We start from the raw sequence: 19585 nt of genomic DNA, 5'->3' as shown, positions 1-19585 counted from the left end.
TGGAAAGACCATCCTTTTTTGCTTTTGTCTGTTATTTGCTTTGAGTTCAGGCCCTTGTGTTTCACAATTTCCCTAGTTCCTAAGTCAGGATACTCCCAAGCCTAATAAACCTACTTAAATTGGAGAGGAGGGGAAACTCCAGGGAGAACACATACTCAAATTAATATTTCAGCAGATTGTCCTTTACACATTGTTTAGTTATGATTTCAGTATGTGAGCTTCACCAGGTGGTAAATGCAGATTTAGTCACGTCAGTATTCAAACCGCAGTGTTCAATTACCCACCTGCTGGCTATGGGGGATTCAGGCTTTGTCACAGATCTCCAATCACATGTTGCTGTGCTAACAAATCAGGACTGATTTCATTCTTCCACAGTAAAGAGAACTGAAGTCCACAGCAGAATCTGGAATTCCACTTTCATCTTCTTTGTTGCCATGCTACAGAAACCGTTACCAAGTGAATCTTGAAATCTACTACATCAAAGTTGGCAAAAGTAGGCTTTACATTTGAGACCACTGTGACTGTGGTTACTAAGTAGAAAATATTCTTTACTGCTCTTGAGAAGAATGAACCTTCTGTGTTACATTTAATAGAAATAGGGAACTTATCATTTGTTTGAAATATAGAATGTCCTGGTGACTAGTCGTAATAGCTTTCCCATTGGTCACGACAGCAAACCAAACTGGGAATTCAAAGCTCAGGATAAGACAATTCTGTAGAGTAGCTCTGCCCCCGTATAGCACACTACTTCCTCTGATTCCAGCACCACCAACAATGCCACAACAGTGTTTCAGCAAAGACTTCCCAAGTAGTGAGCAAGAAGTAGTAAAATTGCCCAAAATCAGTTATGTAGTTTTGAGTAGAATCTAAACTCCACTAACCAAGCCTCTATTGCTCAATCACCAGACTCCATGTTCCCTTTTTTCTGCAAACTAGCATTTATTGGTACCCCCTTAACCATTAAATTGTCTGAATCTCATTGATGAACAGAGGTTAAGACTTTTTCTTTCTGAGCTCTGTGACCTCTGTGGATGTTAGGACATACAAATGGGTATTTGGAATGGGGGCAACACCAGAAGCCACTGAGCCACAGGATGCCAAGTTCTGATTTAAAGAACCTCTCTCTGAGTATTGTTAAATGGAGATGGCTTGCAATTCGGGTTTGAATTCCTGCCCAAAGTAGAAAAATTCATAAGAAGCAGCCATTACAAAAGGTTATTTTAATAACATTTATTTTTGACAGTTTGCTGAGTATTCAACTTTTGTGCACTTATCTTGCACCAGATAGGTTCTAAGATGCTGAACCCTATGGACTGCATCTGTGGACTGCATCTGGCCAACTGGCTCCCAATTGTAGGCAGCCAGTTGGAGACATCAGTAAATTAGAGGGTGCTAGAAAGAGGGTTGTGTGTTACCTATTCCCTATCTTCTCTGAAATGCGGTGTTTTACATCCCCTACACAGCTTCTGTCCTGCACTCCCTGTCTAGCTTCTCCTGCTCACATTGGGCTCCTAAACACATCTCTGTATTTCTAGTCTCTAAATTTTGTTTCCTTAATCTTGCCCTAATTCCTTAATTTCTCTATTCATGAAAGTCTCATATCATTTGGGTTTGATTCTGTTTCTTTGGGTTTGGCTCTGATTGTTACAATGACTGTTCTACTTATTACACATATTACGAGTTTTTCTTTTTAATCACTCCATTCATGTTTTAATATATTCTTCTTGAACTACAAGAGTAGATGAAACTCTTCATAAACAGCACTTACCAGAAAAGGGGGGGACCTCACTGCCGCCCACCACCAAATACATTATAACAGCTATGATTTAGCAGTTAAAGGATTAGCTTCCATATTACTCAGATTACTAGGGAACGTGAAAAACAAGATCTCCTTAAGACTTCCTACAATATAGAATGTTCACTAATACCACTAAAATTAAACTATCTTAGCAGTAGATTATTTTGCATGGACAGCTGTTTCCATTGCTGATGTATCAGTCAGCACTGTGTTATTTTCAATATATAGCTGTGCTGGAGATTTATTAGACAGTTTATGGCACCAACAGGTTATGCTGAGCTCAGCAGTGTTGCCAAGCAACAAGAAATATTGTATGAGGGCAGCATTTATTCTAAACAAAAAACCTACGCATATTTCTTCCTTATTTAAATTTGCTCGTGGAAACCATTTTCCACAGGTAAGTGAACAGTGAATGTGTTTGCAGTGTGCTATTGCATTCCTACCCACTGCAGACAAGATGGGAACCATGTTTTCATAAATAAAAAGCGACAGACCATGTCATTGGTCTCCTCTTTAACTCTTCTCCCCATGGGTGTGTAGGTGGTAGGGGAAGGTTCTGCTTCACACCAGGCAGGGGAATTGAATATTGATGGCATTTGCTGACCGTTTGTGGATAAACAGTTCAGCAGAGAGCACAAAGGTCATGTATGCTCTAAATTTAGTGGGTTTAATCTGATTTGGCTAGTTAATTATAAATATAGTGCTTGCAAAAGTAAATCAGGTTTAAAAAAGAACCACACTTCAAGGAATCCATATGTTAATTTTCAGCCATGTTCTTCCCGTTACACAACTTTTTTGGCATGGAATCCAAATTTAAAAAGCTAATGTACTTGACTTTAAAAAAATCTGGGTATAGTATTAAATCATTTGTAAATGTATTTGATAATTTATAGATAGCATAAACTAAGGAACAAAAGGAAAACCATTGTTGAGACACGATTCCTTAAGTCACCTAAAATTTATTCTTTGTTTCCCACATAAATCAAATTCACAGTAAATTCTGAGAAACTGTTCAAATGAGCCATTGTGTTACCTCCCCTGCTCTCAGGACTTTTTGTTCACATATGCTCATTATATGCAAGGTGTTAGGCAAAATATTTGCCTCATTACCTAGACCTGGCATCTACAAATATATTTTAAAGATACCAGCCATCTCATGTAGGAAATATAGTTAGGGGCCTCCCTATCTTTAATTAAAATGGATTAAATTTATAGAAAATAAATAACTCGATTAAAGATGTTGAGCTACAGTAAATCCTCGAAGAGCATAAGAGTAAAAGCTGAAATAAAATACAACTTCAGAGTTAAATAAAAACCATTTTGTAATCTGGATGTAGAGCTGAAGAATTTACTTTTACACATGAAAGGCTAATTTAAGTCCTTATCTTTTATATAGACAGGTTATTTGTAATAGCGCTTGACACTCTAAGGGACACAAAGATATAAAGCACCACCACTCAAAAAGCTGTGCTTACAGAGATAAGATACATTCATATATCCCCACAAAAATTATTCAATATCCGACAGTATATGTTAGTGATGTGATAGTATATTGCTGTGAAATGATGTCTTAGTTTAAGTTTTTAAGCCATGCATTCACATCCTCCATTCAGTATTGGTATCAACCCCTCCTGCAGGACTAACTCAGGTGCCGAAGCCCTTCCAACTCCCTCGTCTCTCCTAAGGCCAACTTTACCTTCTCTAGTGAAAACAAATCCTCTTCATGACGGGTTCCGCTGGTCCAAACTCCCAGCTCAAAAATCTCATAGCAATGTTTTGATCCGGCAAGGTGAGACTGACAATATAGAACATTTCTACCCTGAGTTCTAAATTCCAAAGTAAAAAGAGGAAGAAAAAAAGTTGTTTTTACCTTTTTGGTTTGGGAGTTCTTTTTCTTCCCTTCTCTCTCTCTCTCTCTCTCTCTCTAACTTAAATTTCCTGTGGCTGACAACTGCTAGCGAGGTATTACTGGCAATTTGTATGTATATATATTTTTATAAAGATTTTATTTATTTATTTGACAGAGATCACAAGTAGAGAGGGAAGCAGGCTCCCCTTTGAGCAGAGAGCCCGATGTGGGGCTCGATCCCAGGACCCTAAGATCATGACCTGAGCCAAAGGCAGAGGCTTAACCTACTGAGCCACGCATGTGCCCTGGCAATTTATATTTAATACTCTTCTAACATATAGCTTGAATTTATACATTGAATTAATTTTTTAAAAAAATTTATTTTCTAATAAACACACACACACACACAAAGAATAAGACCTCTGTTATAGGTTACACATATATTATTTAACTTAAATTGAGTCTCATGACTGATCATGTTGTAGATGAAACCAAGGTTTGGTGTGGAGACCTACACATGAATTTAGAGGTCAAAAATGGCTGGGCATAGATTCAAATCCAATCTCTCAATAGAAAACCTAAAATTTTTTCTACCACTCATTGATTGAATCAGGGTTTAGGATTTTATCCTGTTATGATGGGAGCTAGAGACTGAAGGCCAGGACCCAGATAATCATAGCAAGGCTGGAAAGTGGATTTCTTCATTAGTCTCTTTTGAAGGGTTATGTGCTGATGGCCACCGTGAAAAAAATGACAACATAAAATATATATTCAGAATAATATAGCCTAGTGGTTCTTAGGGAAGAATAAAGTCAACAGCTCTGAATATGTATGTTAGTTTACAACCAGATATGTAACACAGAAGATTAGACTTTTATTATTATTACTATTATTTTTTTAAGTGGGGTAGAGGTAGCCCACAAAGAACAAACATCTGAAAGCAGTAAGAATTGATTACTCTCACCTAGGGTGGTCCCTCAGGCTTTGAATAGCCCGTCAATAAGTTTCAAATCCTAAGGGAGAGGAACAAGAAAACATTTGGTGTCTAAGGATATAAAAGAATGGTCAGATTTCATAGAGGTGGGAGGCTATTTCCAAATAATGGAGACTTCATTATAAAATGAAGTTATGAGGCACAAGCTTATCTTGATGAAGCCCTGAGAGGTCATTTTTGCTTTCATTTCCCTTGCCTTTAGAGACTGTTTTGCAAAAAGTTGCTTTGTCCACGGTCGAAGAGGTTGCTGCCTATGTTCTACTTCCAGATTTTGATGGATTCCTGTCTCACATTTAGATCTTTTACCCATTTTGAGTTTATCTTTGTATATGGTATAAGAGAGTCTTCCAGTTTCATTCCTCCATGTGTGGTTGTCCAATTTTCCAGCACCATTTATTGAAGAGACTACCTTTTTTCCATTGGACATTCTTTCCTGTTTTGTCAAAGATTAGTTGGCCACAGAGCTGAGGGTCCATTTCTGAGTTCTCTATTCCATTCCATTGATCTATGTGTCTGTTTTTGTGCCAGTACCATACTGTCTTGATGATCACAACTTTGTGATATAGCTTGAAGTCAGACATTCTGATGCCCCCAGCTTTGGTTTTCTTTTTCAATATTCCCCTGGCAATTCAGGGTTTTTTCTGGTTCCATACAAATTTTAAGATTGTTTGTTTCAGCTCTGTGGAAATTGTTGATGGTATTTCAATAGGGACTGCATTGAATATGTAGACTTCTCTGGGCAGCATGCACATTTTAACAATATTTATTCTTCCAATGCAGAAGCATGAAATATTTTTTCCTCTCTTTGTGTCTTCCTCAATTTCTTTCATAAATGTTCTGTAGTTTCTAGATACAGATCTTTTACTTCTTTGGTTAGCTTTATTCCTAGGTATCTAATGGTTTTTGCTGCAATTGTGAATAGGATCGATTCCTTCATTTCTCTTTCTTCAGACACATTGTACTTCATCAAAATAAAAAGCTTCTGCACAGCACAGGAAACAATCAATAGAACTAAAATGCAACCAATGGGTTGGGAGAAGATATCCAAGATCTATAATGAACTTCTCAAACTTGACACCCAAAAAACAAATAATCCAGTCAAGAAATGGGCAGAAGACATGAACAGACACTTCTACAAAGAAGATGAACAGATGGCCAACAGACATGCAAAAAAATGTTCCACATCACTTGCCATCAGAGAATTTCAAATCAAAACCACAATAAGATACCACCTTATGCCAGTCAGAATGACTAAAATTAACAAGATAGGGAACAACAAATTTTGGCAAGGATATGGAGAAAGGGGAACCTTCTTACACTATTGGTGGGAAAGCAAACTTGTACAGCCACTCTGGAAAACAGTTTGGAGGTTTCTGAGGTTGTTAAGAATAGAGCTGCCTTATGACCAGCAATTGCTCTACTGGATATTTACCCCAAAGATATAGATGTAGTGAAATGAAGGAGCACATACACACCAGTGTTCATATCAACAATGCCCACAATAGCCAAACTGAGGAAGGAGACGAGATTTCCTTCAATGGATGAATGGATAAAAAGATGTGGTTCAAATTGGAAGGGGAGGTGAATCATGAGAGACTATGGACTCTGAAAAACAATCTGAGGGGTTTGAAGTGGTGTCAGGGTGGGAGGTTGGGGTACCAGGTGGTGGGTATTATAGAGGGCATGGATTGCATGGAGCACTGGGTGTGGTGAAAAAATAATGATACTGTTATGCTGAAAATAAATAAATGAAAAAAAAAAGATGTGGTTCATATATACAATGGAGTATTACTCAGCCATCAGAGAGGATGAATATCTACCACTTACATTGACATGGATGGAACTGGAGGGTATAATGCTAAGTGAAATAAGTCAATTAGAGAAATACAATTTTATGGTTTCATTCATATATGGAACATAAGGAATAGTGCAGAGGACAATAAGGGTGGGTGGGAAATGAATGGGAAGAAATCAAAGAGGGAGGCAAACAATATGAGACTCTTGACTCAGAAAAATTCTGGGGTTTGCAGAAGGGAGGTGGGTGTGGGGTAACTGGGTGATGCACATTAAGGAAGGCAAATGATGTGATGTGCACTAGGCATTATATTGAACCAATGGATCATTGAACATTATATAAAAACCTGTGATGTACTATACCTTGGCTAATTGAATTTAAATTTAAAAAATAATAATAAAAAAGATAAAGTTATGCGGGATTCCTGGGTGACTCGCTTGGTTGGGCAGCCTATTTGTGATTCCCACTTAGGTCATGATCTCATGGTCATGGGATGCAGCCCCGTATTGGGTGCTGAGCTCAGTGGGGAGTCTGCTTGAAGATTCTCTCCCTCTGCCCCTCCCCAACTCAACTGCATGTGCTCTCTCTCTCTCTCTTTCAAATAAATAAATCTTTAAAAAAAGAGAGTTCTATGTTATTCATATATTGAATTCTTATGCTAGTTTTTTCTATACATCTGAATAATATTAACTAAAATAGGAAAAGTTAACTATTATGACATGTTAGAATTTACTAGATTTTAGTTATGTATAAATTATAATAAAGGGACACAAAAATGCATTATGAAATCTATAAGTTATTTTTATATTTTTCTCAAAAAGGCAGCAGCATTTCCAGTGTTAATTTTAGAAAAAAATAATGTGTATTATTTTAGTCAACAAATACTTGCAAACATAAACTATAAGGAAGACAATGTATGTAAGTCACATTTAAATCAATTTGAAAAATATATTTCCTGATACAAGAGCATGAATCATCAATTTTATTTTATTTGTGAAACTCAGATGCCACCTATTGTTTAAAAAAATAAATACATCGCTTTTGTTAAAATTATATTTCTACTAAGAGTTTTCATGTCTCTGGAGAAATATGAACACTGTACACAGAGAACTGAACCCGACTTTCTAACTGTGTAGAATAATTAGAGGTTTCAAGGACACAGAAACCATGAGTGAAGCTCTCTGATAGATATATTAGGTGGGAAGAAGTAAACTGCTTTTAAGTACCCATATCTTCAGAGGAGCACATTTTGCCCTAGTAATTATTTTTATATGTATATGATTTTCGTTTTTAGATCATTGTCATTTCACACGCAGTTGTAAGAAATAATAGAGAAATCTTACCTATCTTTTGTTCTGCTTTCCCCCCATGCAAAACTACTTCAGTAACCAGGATTTTGACATTGGTAGGATCAGGGCATATTATTTTCATCATCACAAAGATAACTTTTGTGGCCTTTTTATAGTCCACCCACTTCCTTCTACCCCCCGCCTCCCACCTCCTACCTCCTTAATCCCTTACGGTCACTAATGTGTTCATTTCTATAATTTTGCATTTCAAGAATGTTATATAAATGGAATCTACCCTATAGTATATATACTTAATTTATTTTCTTTTTTACTCCATATAATTCTCCAGAAATTCACTTAGATTGTGGTGTGTATCAATAGTTAGGTGTGTGGGGTGCCTGAGTGGCTCAGTGGGTTAAAGCCTCTGCCTTCAGCTCAGGTCATGATCCCAGAGTCCTGCATCAGGCTCCCTGTGCTTCCCCCCCCCCCCAACTGCTTCCATGCCCAATTATGATCTGTCTGTCAAATAAATTAAATCTTGAAAAAACAATAGGTGTGTAACAATAAAACAAATGTTGAGCAGTATCCAGTGGTATGGACATATAATTTGTTTAACCATTCCCTCCTTGAAAAGACATCTAGGGTGTTTCCAGTTTGTGGCTATTACAAAGAAGGCTGCTATTAATATGTATGTACTAGTTTTATAATACTATGTACTAGTGTTATTAATATGTATGTACTGGTTTTATAATACTAGTACTAGTTTTATAATACTAGTTTTTTAAATACTATGTGTGAACATAAGTCATCATTTCTCTGGGATAAATTCCCAGGAGTGCAATTGCTGGTTTGTATGGAAGTTACATGTTTATTATTTAAAGAAATTGCCGAATAATTTTTCCAGAGTACCTATATCATTTTACATTCCCATCATGATGTATGAGTGATCCAGTTTCTCTGTATCCTAACAAGAATTTGACATTGACTATGTTACTTATTTTAGCCATTCTGATAGGTATGTAGTGGTATTCTGTTGCAGATTAAATTTGCAATTTTCCTAAAATGTTGTTGAAAATCTTTCCATGTGTTTATTTGCCATCTGTAATATCCTCTCTGGTGAAACGTTTTTCATGTATTTTGTCCTTCTTCTAAGTGGATTGCTTTGTTTCTATTTATTTATTTTTTTACTCTTCAGTTTTGACAGTTCTATATACATTTCAGATACTACCAGTGTTTTGTCAGAAATGTAATATGTAAACATTTTCTTCCAGAGTATGGCTTGTATTTTTATCCTCTTAACAGAGGATCAAACAGGGTCTTTTACAGAGCAAAAGTTTTATATTTTTATCCAGTCTAGTTTATCAGTTTTTCCTTTTATAGACCATGCTTTGGTTGTCAGGTGTAAGAACTCTGCCTAGCTTTAGAGCTTGAAGATTTTCTCTTGTTTTTGTTTTCCCTAAAAGTGTCCTAATTTTACATCTTATATTTAAGTCCACGACCCATTTTGAGATGTGAAACTTAGGTTATTTTATTTTTTGTCTGTGGATGTTCATTTGCTCCAGCACCATCTTTTGAAAAGGCTATCTTTCCTCTCTTGGATTGTAGATACAAACTTGTTCTGTCAAAAGCTAGGCATATTTGTGTGAGTCTATTTTTTGTTCTCTCTATTCTATTCCATTGATATGTATGTCTGTCTCTCTACCAATAGTCTTAACTACGGTCAGTATATAATAAGTCATTAAATTACGTAGAATGATTCTTCCCATTCTATTCTTCTAAAGAACTAAAGCTCTTCTATTTCCATTGTCTTTCCACATAAATTTTAGAATATTGGCTATATCCTCAAAAGATCTTCCTGAGATGGTGATGAGACTGCATTAAACCTGCATCTACTTCACAAGAACAGTCATTTTTTTACTGTCTTCTAATCTATCTATGGACATATTATGTCTCTCCATTTATTGAGATTTTCTTTGATTTGTTTCATCAACACTTTTTGTATACAAAGTTCTGTACATGTTTTCTTAAGTATTTCATTTATTCATTGCTAGCATATTAGAAATACTATTGATTTTTGTATGTTTATGTTATTCTTACAACCTTGACCAACTTATTTTAGTAGGTCTTCTGCAGATTTCTTCAGATTTAATGTGTATACAGCTATCTTACCTGAAAATAAGGACAACTTTATTTTTTCCTTTCTAATCTTTATGCATTTTGCTTTATTTTCTTGCCTACATTCACTGGTTAGAACCTCTAGCACTATGTTGAATAATTAAAGTCATCTAAATCTAAAATTTTCTTTGTGGGAAGATATTTAGCTATATATCTGTATATCTCTAACAGATGTCTACTCATGTTATATATTTCCTCTTGAGTGAGTTTTAGTAGTTAATGTCTTTTAAGGAATTTGTGCATTTCATCTATGCACTTAAATTTATTGAAAGTTGCAGCATTATTCCATTATAATCCTTTTAACGTCTTTAAGATTAGTAATTATGATCTTATTCATTTCTGATTTTAATTTGAAGCTTCTCTTTCCTTGATCATTCTGGCTTTAGGTTTAGTAATTTTAGTGTTGCTGATTTTTACTGCTGTTCCATTGATTTTTGCTTATTTATTTTTTCTTCATGCTTTATGTTTTTTCCTATATTCATGTAGAATTTTAAAGCATTCATTTGAGCCCGTTCTTCTTTTAATATAAGCATTGATAGCTATAGCTTTCCTTCTAAGGATTATTTTAGCCACTTTGCTAAAGCTATGTCAGAAGCATTCTACAAATTTTGGCAGGTTCTTAATTTATTTTCTTTTAATTTAATATATTTTCTAACTTGCCTTGTGATTTCTTTGAGATAGAATTAATTAGAAGTATGTTGCTCAGTCTGTTAAGCTTCTGCCTTTGGCTTAGGTCATGATCTTGGTGTCTTGGGATCAAGCCCCGCTTTGGGTTCCCTGGTCAGCAGGGAGTTGTGCTCTCACTCTTGTTCTCTCTCAAATAAATAAAATCTTAGAAAAAACATTTTCAAGATATTGAGGGATGCTTCAGATATATTTTTTATTGATTTCAAGTTTCATGGTTGTCACAGAACATAGTTTTAATATTTTAGTCTTTGTAAATCGGTTGAGATTAATATGGTGCCCCGGAATATGGTCTATCAAGGTGAATGTTCTGTGTACACTTGAAAAAAAAAATGGCTCTTCTGCTATGGATGGAGTGTTCTATAAATGTCAGTTATGTCAAATTGGGTAATATTCTTTCCATATACTTGCTGATGGTTTTGTCTATTTGTTCTATAAATTAATGAAAGAAGAGTGTTGAAGTTTGAAACTAGAATTGTAGATTTGTCTCTCCTTTTAGTTGTATCAGTTTTACTTAATGTATTATGTATACTTAATATAATCTGTTACTATATGCACACATATTAAGGTTGAATTTTTTTCTTCATTAAATGAACCCCATGTTATTATGCAATGTCCCTCTTTATTCCTGGTAATATTTCTTGTTCTAAATCTACTTCACCTAGTATTAATATAACTAATATCATTTTCTTTCAGTTATTGTTTACATTGCAGATCATCTTCTTGTGTTATTTTTAGTCCCTCTTTGTCCTTGTTTTAAGGTGGGTGTTTTATAGATAGTATAGAACTGGGTTTTGCTTTTTTTTTTTTGTCTGATATTGATATTCTCTGCCTTTTGATTGGGTGTTTAGAACATTTATATTTAATGAATTGTTGATATGTTTAAATTTAAATGCCATATGTTGTTTTCAACTTATCCCCACTCTGTGGGTCTTTTCCCTCTTTTCCTACCTTCTTTTGGAATAACTGCATATGTACTTCTTATGACTATATCTTATCTCCACTGTTGACTTATTGGTTATATTTATTATTTTTAATTTTGAGATTGCTTCTAGATATAATATGCACACACACATACACACACCTTATCATAGTCTATCTTCCAGTAACATTATACCACTTTACATGTAGCATAAGAACCTCATAATAACATGTTACTATATCCTCTACTCTGAGTCTCAAATCAAGATATCCATAGTCTGTATTCTTATCAGAAGAATACAGGGATTTTTTCCAAGCTCATGTAAATGTTGGAAGAATTGCTGGCTCTTAATTAGGTGATGCCCTCCTAGAGGCCATTCTCATGTTCTTGCCAAGGGCCCCTTTCATCCTCAAAGCCACTAAGAGAGTTTTTGTCTCTTTAAATCTTCCTCATACTTACATCTCTGATTTCTGTGTCTGCTCTCTAGATCTAGATTTAAAGGACTCTTGTGATTAAATCAGGCTTAAATAGAATAAGCTCCTTTTTGCCACTTAAGGTGACATAATCACAGAAATGATATCCCGCTGTATTCACAGATTCCATCCACATTCAGGGTGTGAGTCACTGGGAGTCATTAATTCTGCTTATCACACAAGGCAGGGAGACTCATATAAGTTAAAACATAATTCATAAAGAGAAAAAGAAGAAATTTTCCATCTGTAACCTTTTCAGTTAACTAAACCTTACTGGACAGTAAACTGTTTTTCATCTTACAGTGCCATGTCTACTACATACCTGACATAAAATGAGAACTCAGGAAATATTTGTTGAATCAAACACCTGACTTTCTTTGTAAATACAGAAGTTTAAAATAAACATTGATAAACATTATTCTCCAGCACTCTCAATTGCCTTAATTGCTCAAGGTAATCAAGTGCCCCTGATTCCACTTGCAGGGCCTCAATGGTTGAATACTCTAACAAAATCCCAAGTGAAAAAAGTTTCTAATAAAGAAGCGCAACCCCATTGGCTATGTCCCTGCATTATGAGAACTCTAAATAAGAAAAATGCAAAAGGAAAAAAATCAGTCATCATACATACATATGTAATGTAAATCATACATTGATAATAGTAATCAGGAAGTAGGTTCTATGGAGCACTGGCTTGGAAACTGGCAGACAAAATCAGAGAGGTGGTGCTTCTACATCAGTGATACCTTGCAAACCATTTCTACCTCTCTCTTCACTCATCTTTCTTTTCTTTCGAACACTTCTTTTTTTCGAACACACTCTTAATACCATCTCTCATTTCAACTTTGTCTTGTTTCCTCTTTTCCCAGCTCCCTCTGTGTCTTCTTTGCTCCTTCTCTCTGCCTCTTCACTTTCCTTTCTCTCCGTGTGTCCTTTTCCCCTCTCGCTTTTTCTTCTCTGTCTCTCATTCGATCCCTTGTTCCCCTCTCCACTGTATACTGGTCCACCTCCTTTCCCCAACTGGTATTGGCTCTTTTAAACAATTGTTGCTGATCCTGGAGTGGGAGGATCCAGTCCCACATCTGGCTCCCTGCTCAGCAGGGAGTCTGCCTCTCACGCTGACCTCTCCCCTCCCTCATGCGCGTGCTCTCTCTCATTCTCTCTCTCTAATAAATAAATAAATAATCTTAAAAAAAATTTAAACAATTGTTGCTTACCTTTATATAAATCAGCTTTTCATCTTTTGCTTCTGAATATTAAGTCTATAATAAGAACAATATATTTTCTCTGTTATAAGTATATATATCTCTAATATCAGCCTATAAGGACAAAATGAAAGATTAAAGTTTTATCTTATATAATCTGAACTGGTACATAGGAATGGAAATCACACATTGCCCCAGAATCTCTCTGATCAGTTTCTATTTCTATATACAGCCTATATAGTAGGCTCTTACAAAGCTGAGCAATACTTAGATTGTCCACTAGATGGCAAATGATCACATAAGGAGACTGACCATAGAAAAAAAGATTTTATAGAATTCGAGATTTGTTATGAAGAAAAGGCAGATATTTTAAAACAAATAAAGTAATTGCCAACTAAAATATCCTAAAAGTACTTTAAGTCTTTATCCAGGACAAAATCCTTCCAAATTCCTATTACGTTATAATTATTTATTAATCAGAAACAAAACAAAAATAAATAAATGGAAGAAAAGTCATAAAGAGGAAATGTTTCCTAGCTATAGGGACTAAATAAATGGTTCATAATTATTCATCATTGAAATATAAAGTGAAAGTGTACCATAAGCACCCTGTCAGTAAAATGATCTATAATTTTAAAACACAGTAATCACTTATAAGTAGTAACTATGTCTAAAAGGGAAATATGAATAATCATATGAAGAAGACATATTTAAATAACATAGTGGTTTAGTGAAAGATAAATATAATAATGGGGGTAGAGTTGATTATTACAAGGAATTACCAACTTAAAATCTATTGAACCAAATTAAAATCATCTCTACATACTGTCATATGCAATAAAAATGACAAGTAATACATTAATAACCTTAATATTTCAGGTATCCATGCGAATCAATAAACAAGTAGGACTACATCAAACTAAGAAGCTTCTGCACAGCAAAAGAAACAATCAATAAAATGGAAAGGCAACCTATGGAAGGGGCCAACATATTTGCAAATCATATATCTGATAAGGTGTTAATATCCAAATATACGAAGAACTCATACAACTGAAGAGAACAAAGGCTAACAAACAGCTGAAGAGAACAAAGGCTAACAACCTGGTTTTAGAAAGTGGGCTGATGAACTGAATAGTTTTCCCAAGAAGACACACAAATGGCCAACAGGTACATAGAGAGGTTATCAGTATACTACTTACTCATTAGGGGAATGTAGATCAAAACTACAATGGTTTATTACCTCACACCTGTTAGGATGGTTATCATAAAAATGTGCCTATCCGTAAGATATATACTATTACAAAAGGAGAAAATATACATTCGGGGTAAGGGTCTTGAGATGAGTGATTATCTTGGATTTTCTGGGTAAAACCAATGCAAATAGTCTCCTTAATTGTGAAAAAGGGAGGAAGAAGAGTCAGAAAAAGAGAAGTGAGGATAGAGGCAGAGGTCAGAGAAATTCTATTTCTGGTATTCAAGAGATAAGGAATGTGGTCAGCATCTAGAAGGTAGAAAAGGCAAGGAAAGAGATTCTCCCATAGAGTCTCCAGAAAGGAAGGCTGACATCTCAATTTTAGCCCTGTGAAAGCTGGACTTCCGACCTCCAGGACTGTATGATTAAAAAAAGCTTATGTTGTTTTAGGCCACTATGTAGGTGGTAAATTGTTAAAGCCACAAGAGAAACTAATGTAACTCCATAGGAAAGAAATATCAGCTATTTCTTTTCAAGCAAGAAAGTGATTACCTAAACTTGAGTAAGAGTCACTTAATATCTCAAAAAAGATGACAGGATAAAAGCATCCATCTTATGTAACAGATAATGAAATATTTTTCCCTGTAGCTGGTAAAATAATTGTGGAGAAAGGACTGATTTTTTTGTTTTTTGTTTTTTGAAGATTTTATTTATTTATTTGACAAGCAGAGATCACAAGCAGACAGAGAGGCAGGCAGAGAGCCCAGCAAGGGGGCTGGATCCCAGGAACTGAGATCATAACCTAAGCCAAAGACAGAGACTTAACCCACTGAGCCACCCGTGTGCCCCAGGACTGATTTCTAGATAATGTACTTAGGTAAGCAAATTTTTAAGAGAGAGGCACACTCCGGAGCTGACAGGTTTCTTGCAAGTTTCACAGGCCAGAGAAACATTCTGCATAATAAAGAAGACTGATAATGGAGCGCAGGACTGAGCTGCTCTGAGAGGAGTAAGGGCGGGAGGCACAATCCAGCAATAGAACACAGTATATGTCCCGGGGACTGGATGAATGAAATGTCAGGTGTTACAGGACCCCCATTCCATTTCTATACTGATCAGCTTTTGCTAGAGTAATGAACAATCTCCTAATCTCCGTGGCTTAAACAATAAATCAGACGTCTCACTCAGGAGTGTCCATTGTGGCTCTGTTGCGCCCAGCTGGGTTCCTGGTGTCAACTAGGCTTGGGTTCAGAACTGCATTATGTGTGTCTCATGCTGGGACCCAGGCTGAAGAAGCACTGTCTAAGCATGCTGTCCTCAGAGGATGGTAAGAGTGCAGGAGGGCTTCTCTTAGGAGAGGGCAGCCTGTCACTTCAGGAAGAGGGGAGTGAATATGTGCTGAACAATATTCAGATCTACTATAACCCCATAACACTTCAGACCAACTGGGAAACTTATGATAGACCTGATATCATTGGTAATTTGGTGAAAGCTAGGGTGTATGTTGAGTTTTGCACTGAAGTCTGCACAGGACTGAAACAGTAAGCCCAAGGGAATAAGGAAAATAGCAAAAGGAAAAATGGGGTTAGTTTTATTTATTTAACCCAAAGGAAAAGAAAAGTGAACCAACATTTTGATAAGTAACATCTCTTAATCAGGCACTGTGCTGAATAATTTCATTCTCATTTATTTTCACAGGTTTTTGAGGTGAGAAAACAAGCTCAGAAAGGTTAAGAATATTGCCCAAGCTCCTGTAGTTTGTATTCCGTGATGGTAATTCAGGATCGCGTCATTAATCATTAAGGAAAGTTGAATTAAGGAGTCAATGGACATAGGAAGTGACTCTTTAAAAATAGAAGGCTGGGGACGCCTGGGTGGCTCAGTCGGTTAAGCGGCTGCCTTCAGCTCAGGTCATGATCTCAGCATCCTGGGATCGAGTCCCACATCTGGCTCCTTGCTCTGTGGGGAGCCTGCTTCTCCCTCTGCCTCTGCCTGCCACTCTGCCTGCCTGTACCCTCTCTGTCTCCCTGACAAATAAATAAATAAATAAAACCTTTAAACTAAATTAATTAATTAAAAATAAATAATATATAAATAAAAATAGAAGGCTAGAAAAATATAAAAAGATGGCAACCCCCATCCCAATTGGGAAGGACTTGTTTTGCATGGAAATGAGGTTAAAACAAGCTGAATCAGTAGACCAGGCAAAGTCATGGTCCATGGATTTCTGGAACACAGGGGTGCAGCTCCAGCCTCCGGGAGACTGGCTAGTGCCAGAAGAAGCTACAGTTTTAGAGAGATAACCAAGGAAATAAATTCAGAAGAATTTATATTAGAACTGAAACACAGGCACTACTGGCTCATTAAGAGTACCTTTGAAAGTTAGAAAAATGTGTCCTTTCTTCTTTTGTCACAGACCTGTGTCAAAGTACATGGTTTGGCCAATCCCACTTGCTCCCTCTAAGAGGGCAGCCTAAATCTCCACACCTTATGCTGTCATCCTAGTTTGGTTGGGGGAAGAAGGGGGAGATGGAGGTTAAGGACTTCAGTCATAAAGAAGGGTATTCCTCCAAGCTGTCCGCATGAGTGAGAAGAGTAGTCTATTTATATGGCTGTCTGGTGGAGGTTTAAATAATCACCTAAAGTTGGATATGTATTAGTTGGTTTTGTTGTTAAACTTTTTTAAAGAAAGATTTCATTCATTCATTCATTCATTCATTCATTTTTATTTGAGAGAGAGCAAGCAGGGGGAGGAAGGGGAGGGGGAGAGAGAATCTTAAGCAGACTCCTTGCTGAGCTCAGAGACCAATGTGGAGCTCCATCTCAACACCCTGAGATCATGGCCTGAGCTAAAACCAAGAGCTGGACGCTTAACCTACTGCGCCACCCAGACACCCTTTTTGCTAAACCTCTCAAAGAAAGAATAAATGTGCTCTATTTTAGATATTCCCTGGCACACTAAAAAGTAATTCACATTTGGCAACATCCCAAGATTTTAGATACTAAGGAGGAGAATTTACAACAATAAGTAACAATTACACTCAAATGTCATTGCACTATACCTACAACATACTGTTTTAGAGTATGCATTTCCTCCAGATGGGTAATTAACAAAAAATTAGTTACAACGTATACAAAGTTCTTTCTCTATTCTATTTTTTAAATTATATATACCATGTCAAAATTCCACCTAACCTTCAGGACCCGATTCAAATCCCAGACTAACCTTGGTTAAGGTTCCACAAACGATATTCGGTGATCCTCTAATTCTCGGGTATTTTGCATATACTTCTATTACGAATAAATTTTTATGATAATGGGTAAATTTTTATTGGCATGCTCAGGAAAACTCTACTTATCCTTCAAGCCCAGCCCAAAAGCTCTTTTTTATTTGAAATCACACTCCGTAACCTAATCTAGGTAGTTTGATATTCCCTCCCTTTAAGCTAATATTAAAGGTAGAGTACACACAGTCTGACCCTCACTAACTTAAATAGTTGAGAAAGATTTGGAGGAGGTGGGGTGGGGGGTGGAGGTTAACTAAACATTTTTGAGTTCATTGAAGGCAGAAGTCATAAGATAACTTTTTCGTCTTTGCTACCCTGAAATAATATAGAACTTAGATCAGAGTTTTTAAGCCTGGGAACTATTGACATTTGGGAGCAGGTGAGTACTTTTTCTAGAAGGCTGTCCTGTCCATTGTGGGATATTTAGCAGTATTCTCTTTACAGGCTTAACAATCAAAAATCTCTCCAAATTTGGCCAAATATTCCCTGGGGGATAAGATTGCCTCTTGTTGAGAATCACTGATCTAAATCATGTTGTGTGTGAACTTGATGTGGAATTGTCAAGTGTTTTCCTCCACCTTTCATCTTTCACACCATGTAGCTCTAGAAAGGAATTCAACAAATGTATTTGAGTAAGTGATTTAAATAAGTTGCAAATAATACTAAAATCTTTCCTCTGAGCCATTAAAAATAGGGTTTATAAGGATGATATCTATTCATGAGAGAGATGATGTGGTATATTGGCTAATGAGGCAAATATTGGAGTCAAACTGGGTAGATTCAAATCTGCGGTACATGTGTTTATAGCCCACCTCTCAGCTTCCTAGTTCAGTAACCTTGATCAAGTCATTAAACTTTGCTGTGCCTCACTATCTTCATTATAAAATGATGATACAAATAGTACTTACCTCAATAAGACTAAGTGAAGATTACATGATGAGCTATTTAAAACACCTGGAGCAATACATGACAAGTGTTGGTTATTATTACATATGTTTATGTGTACATGTGTCAGTATACTAATATGTCATCTCTCTTGTAGAACATGTAAACAGATATAACCATTTTCAAGGCAACATAGGATAATAGGTATAAAGAGGTTCTGATATTTTCTTGCCCCACCCTGTGGATTATTTTGTTTGTATGCCTTGAGTGCTGTGTTTTGCTCTTTGACAATTTCTGCTTTTAGAAGCAGCCTGAGGATAGATTAGGGCTTGGCATTCCTCATGGCCAGGAAGCTGCCTACTGAAGGTTCCTGTGGAGATGGACTAGGGTCTGTGATTTTAGCAAACCCAGTTAGATCTTTTGGGCCAGTTTCACATTAAGTTCTGTGTTCACACTCATCTGCTACCCTTAAGTTTCTGTTTAAACATTACATCCTGGTTTTTACCTCTGCTCCATAGAATTAAGGAAGAGTTCTGCATCCAAAATTGCACGAACGAGTTTAAAATGTAGAGAGAAACAGAGGTTATTATTCAACTGTTTATCCATTCATTTAACAGACATTTAATGAGCACTTAATGTACCAAACCTTGTTATGGAAGTTAAGAATTAGCCTGGAACAAAGCGTAAAAAAATAACTGCCTTCTCACGACTTATATTATGGTGGCTGGAAGAGCACTTTAGGAGAGGAGAGCAACAGGGTTAGAGGCCATCAGACAGGAACATGCTTAGTGTGTTGGTGAATGAAAGAAACCACAGTGGTTGGAGCAACGCAAGCTTGAGCAAGAGGAAGTACTTGAGGCCAGAGGATTAAAAGGGTGGGATGTGGCGGTGCAGGGTCACAGACTGTACGGGGCCATGGGTCATTTTAAGAAATTTAGCTTTTATTACAAGAGATTTAGGAAATAATTGAAGTATTTTTAGCAGACAATTGATATCATCTGAAGTCACTTTAACTGAATCATTCAGGCTGCTGTGTTCCA

This window comes from Mustela lutreola, chromosome 4, assembly GCF_030435805.1.
Source record: "Mustela lutreola isolate mMusLut2 chromosome 4, mMusLut2.pri, whole genome shotgun sequence".
Classification (NCBI taxonomy): domain Eukaryota; kingdom Metazoa; phylum Chordata; class Mammalia; order Carnivora; family Mustelidae; genus Mustela; species Mustela lutreola.
This window is presented reverse-complemented; position numbering follows the sequence as displayed.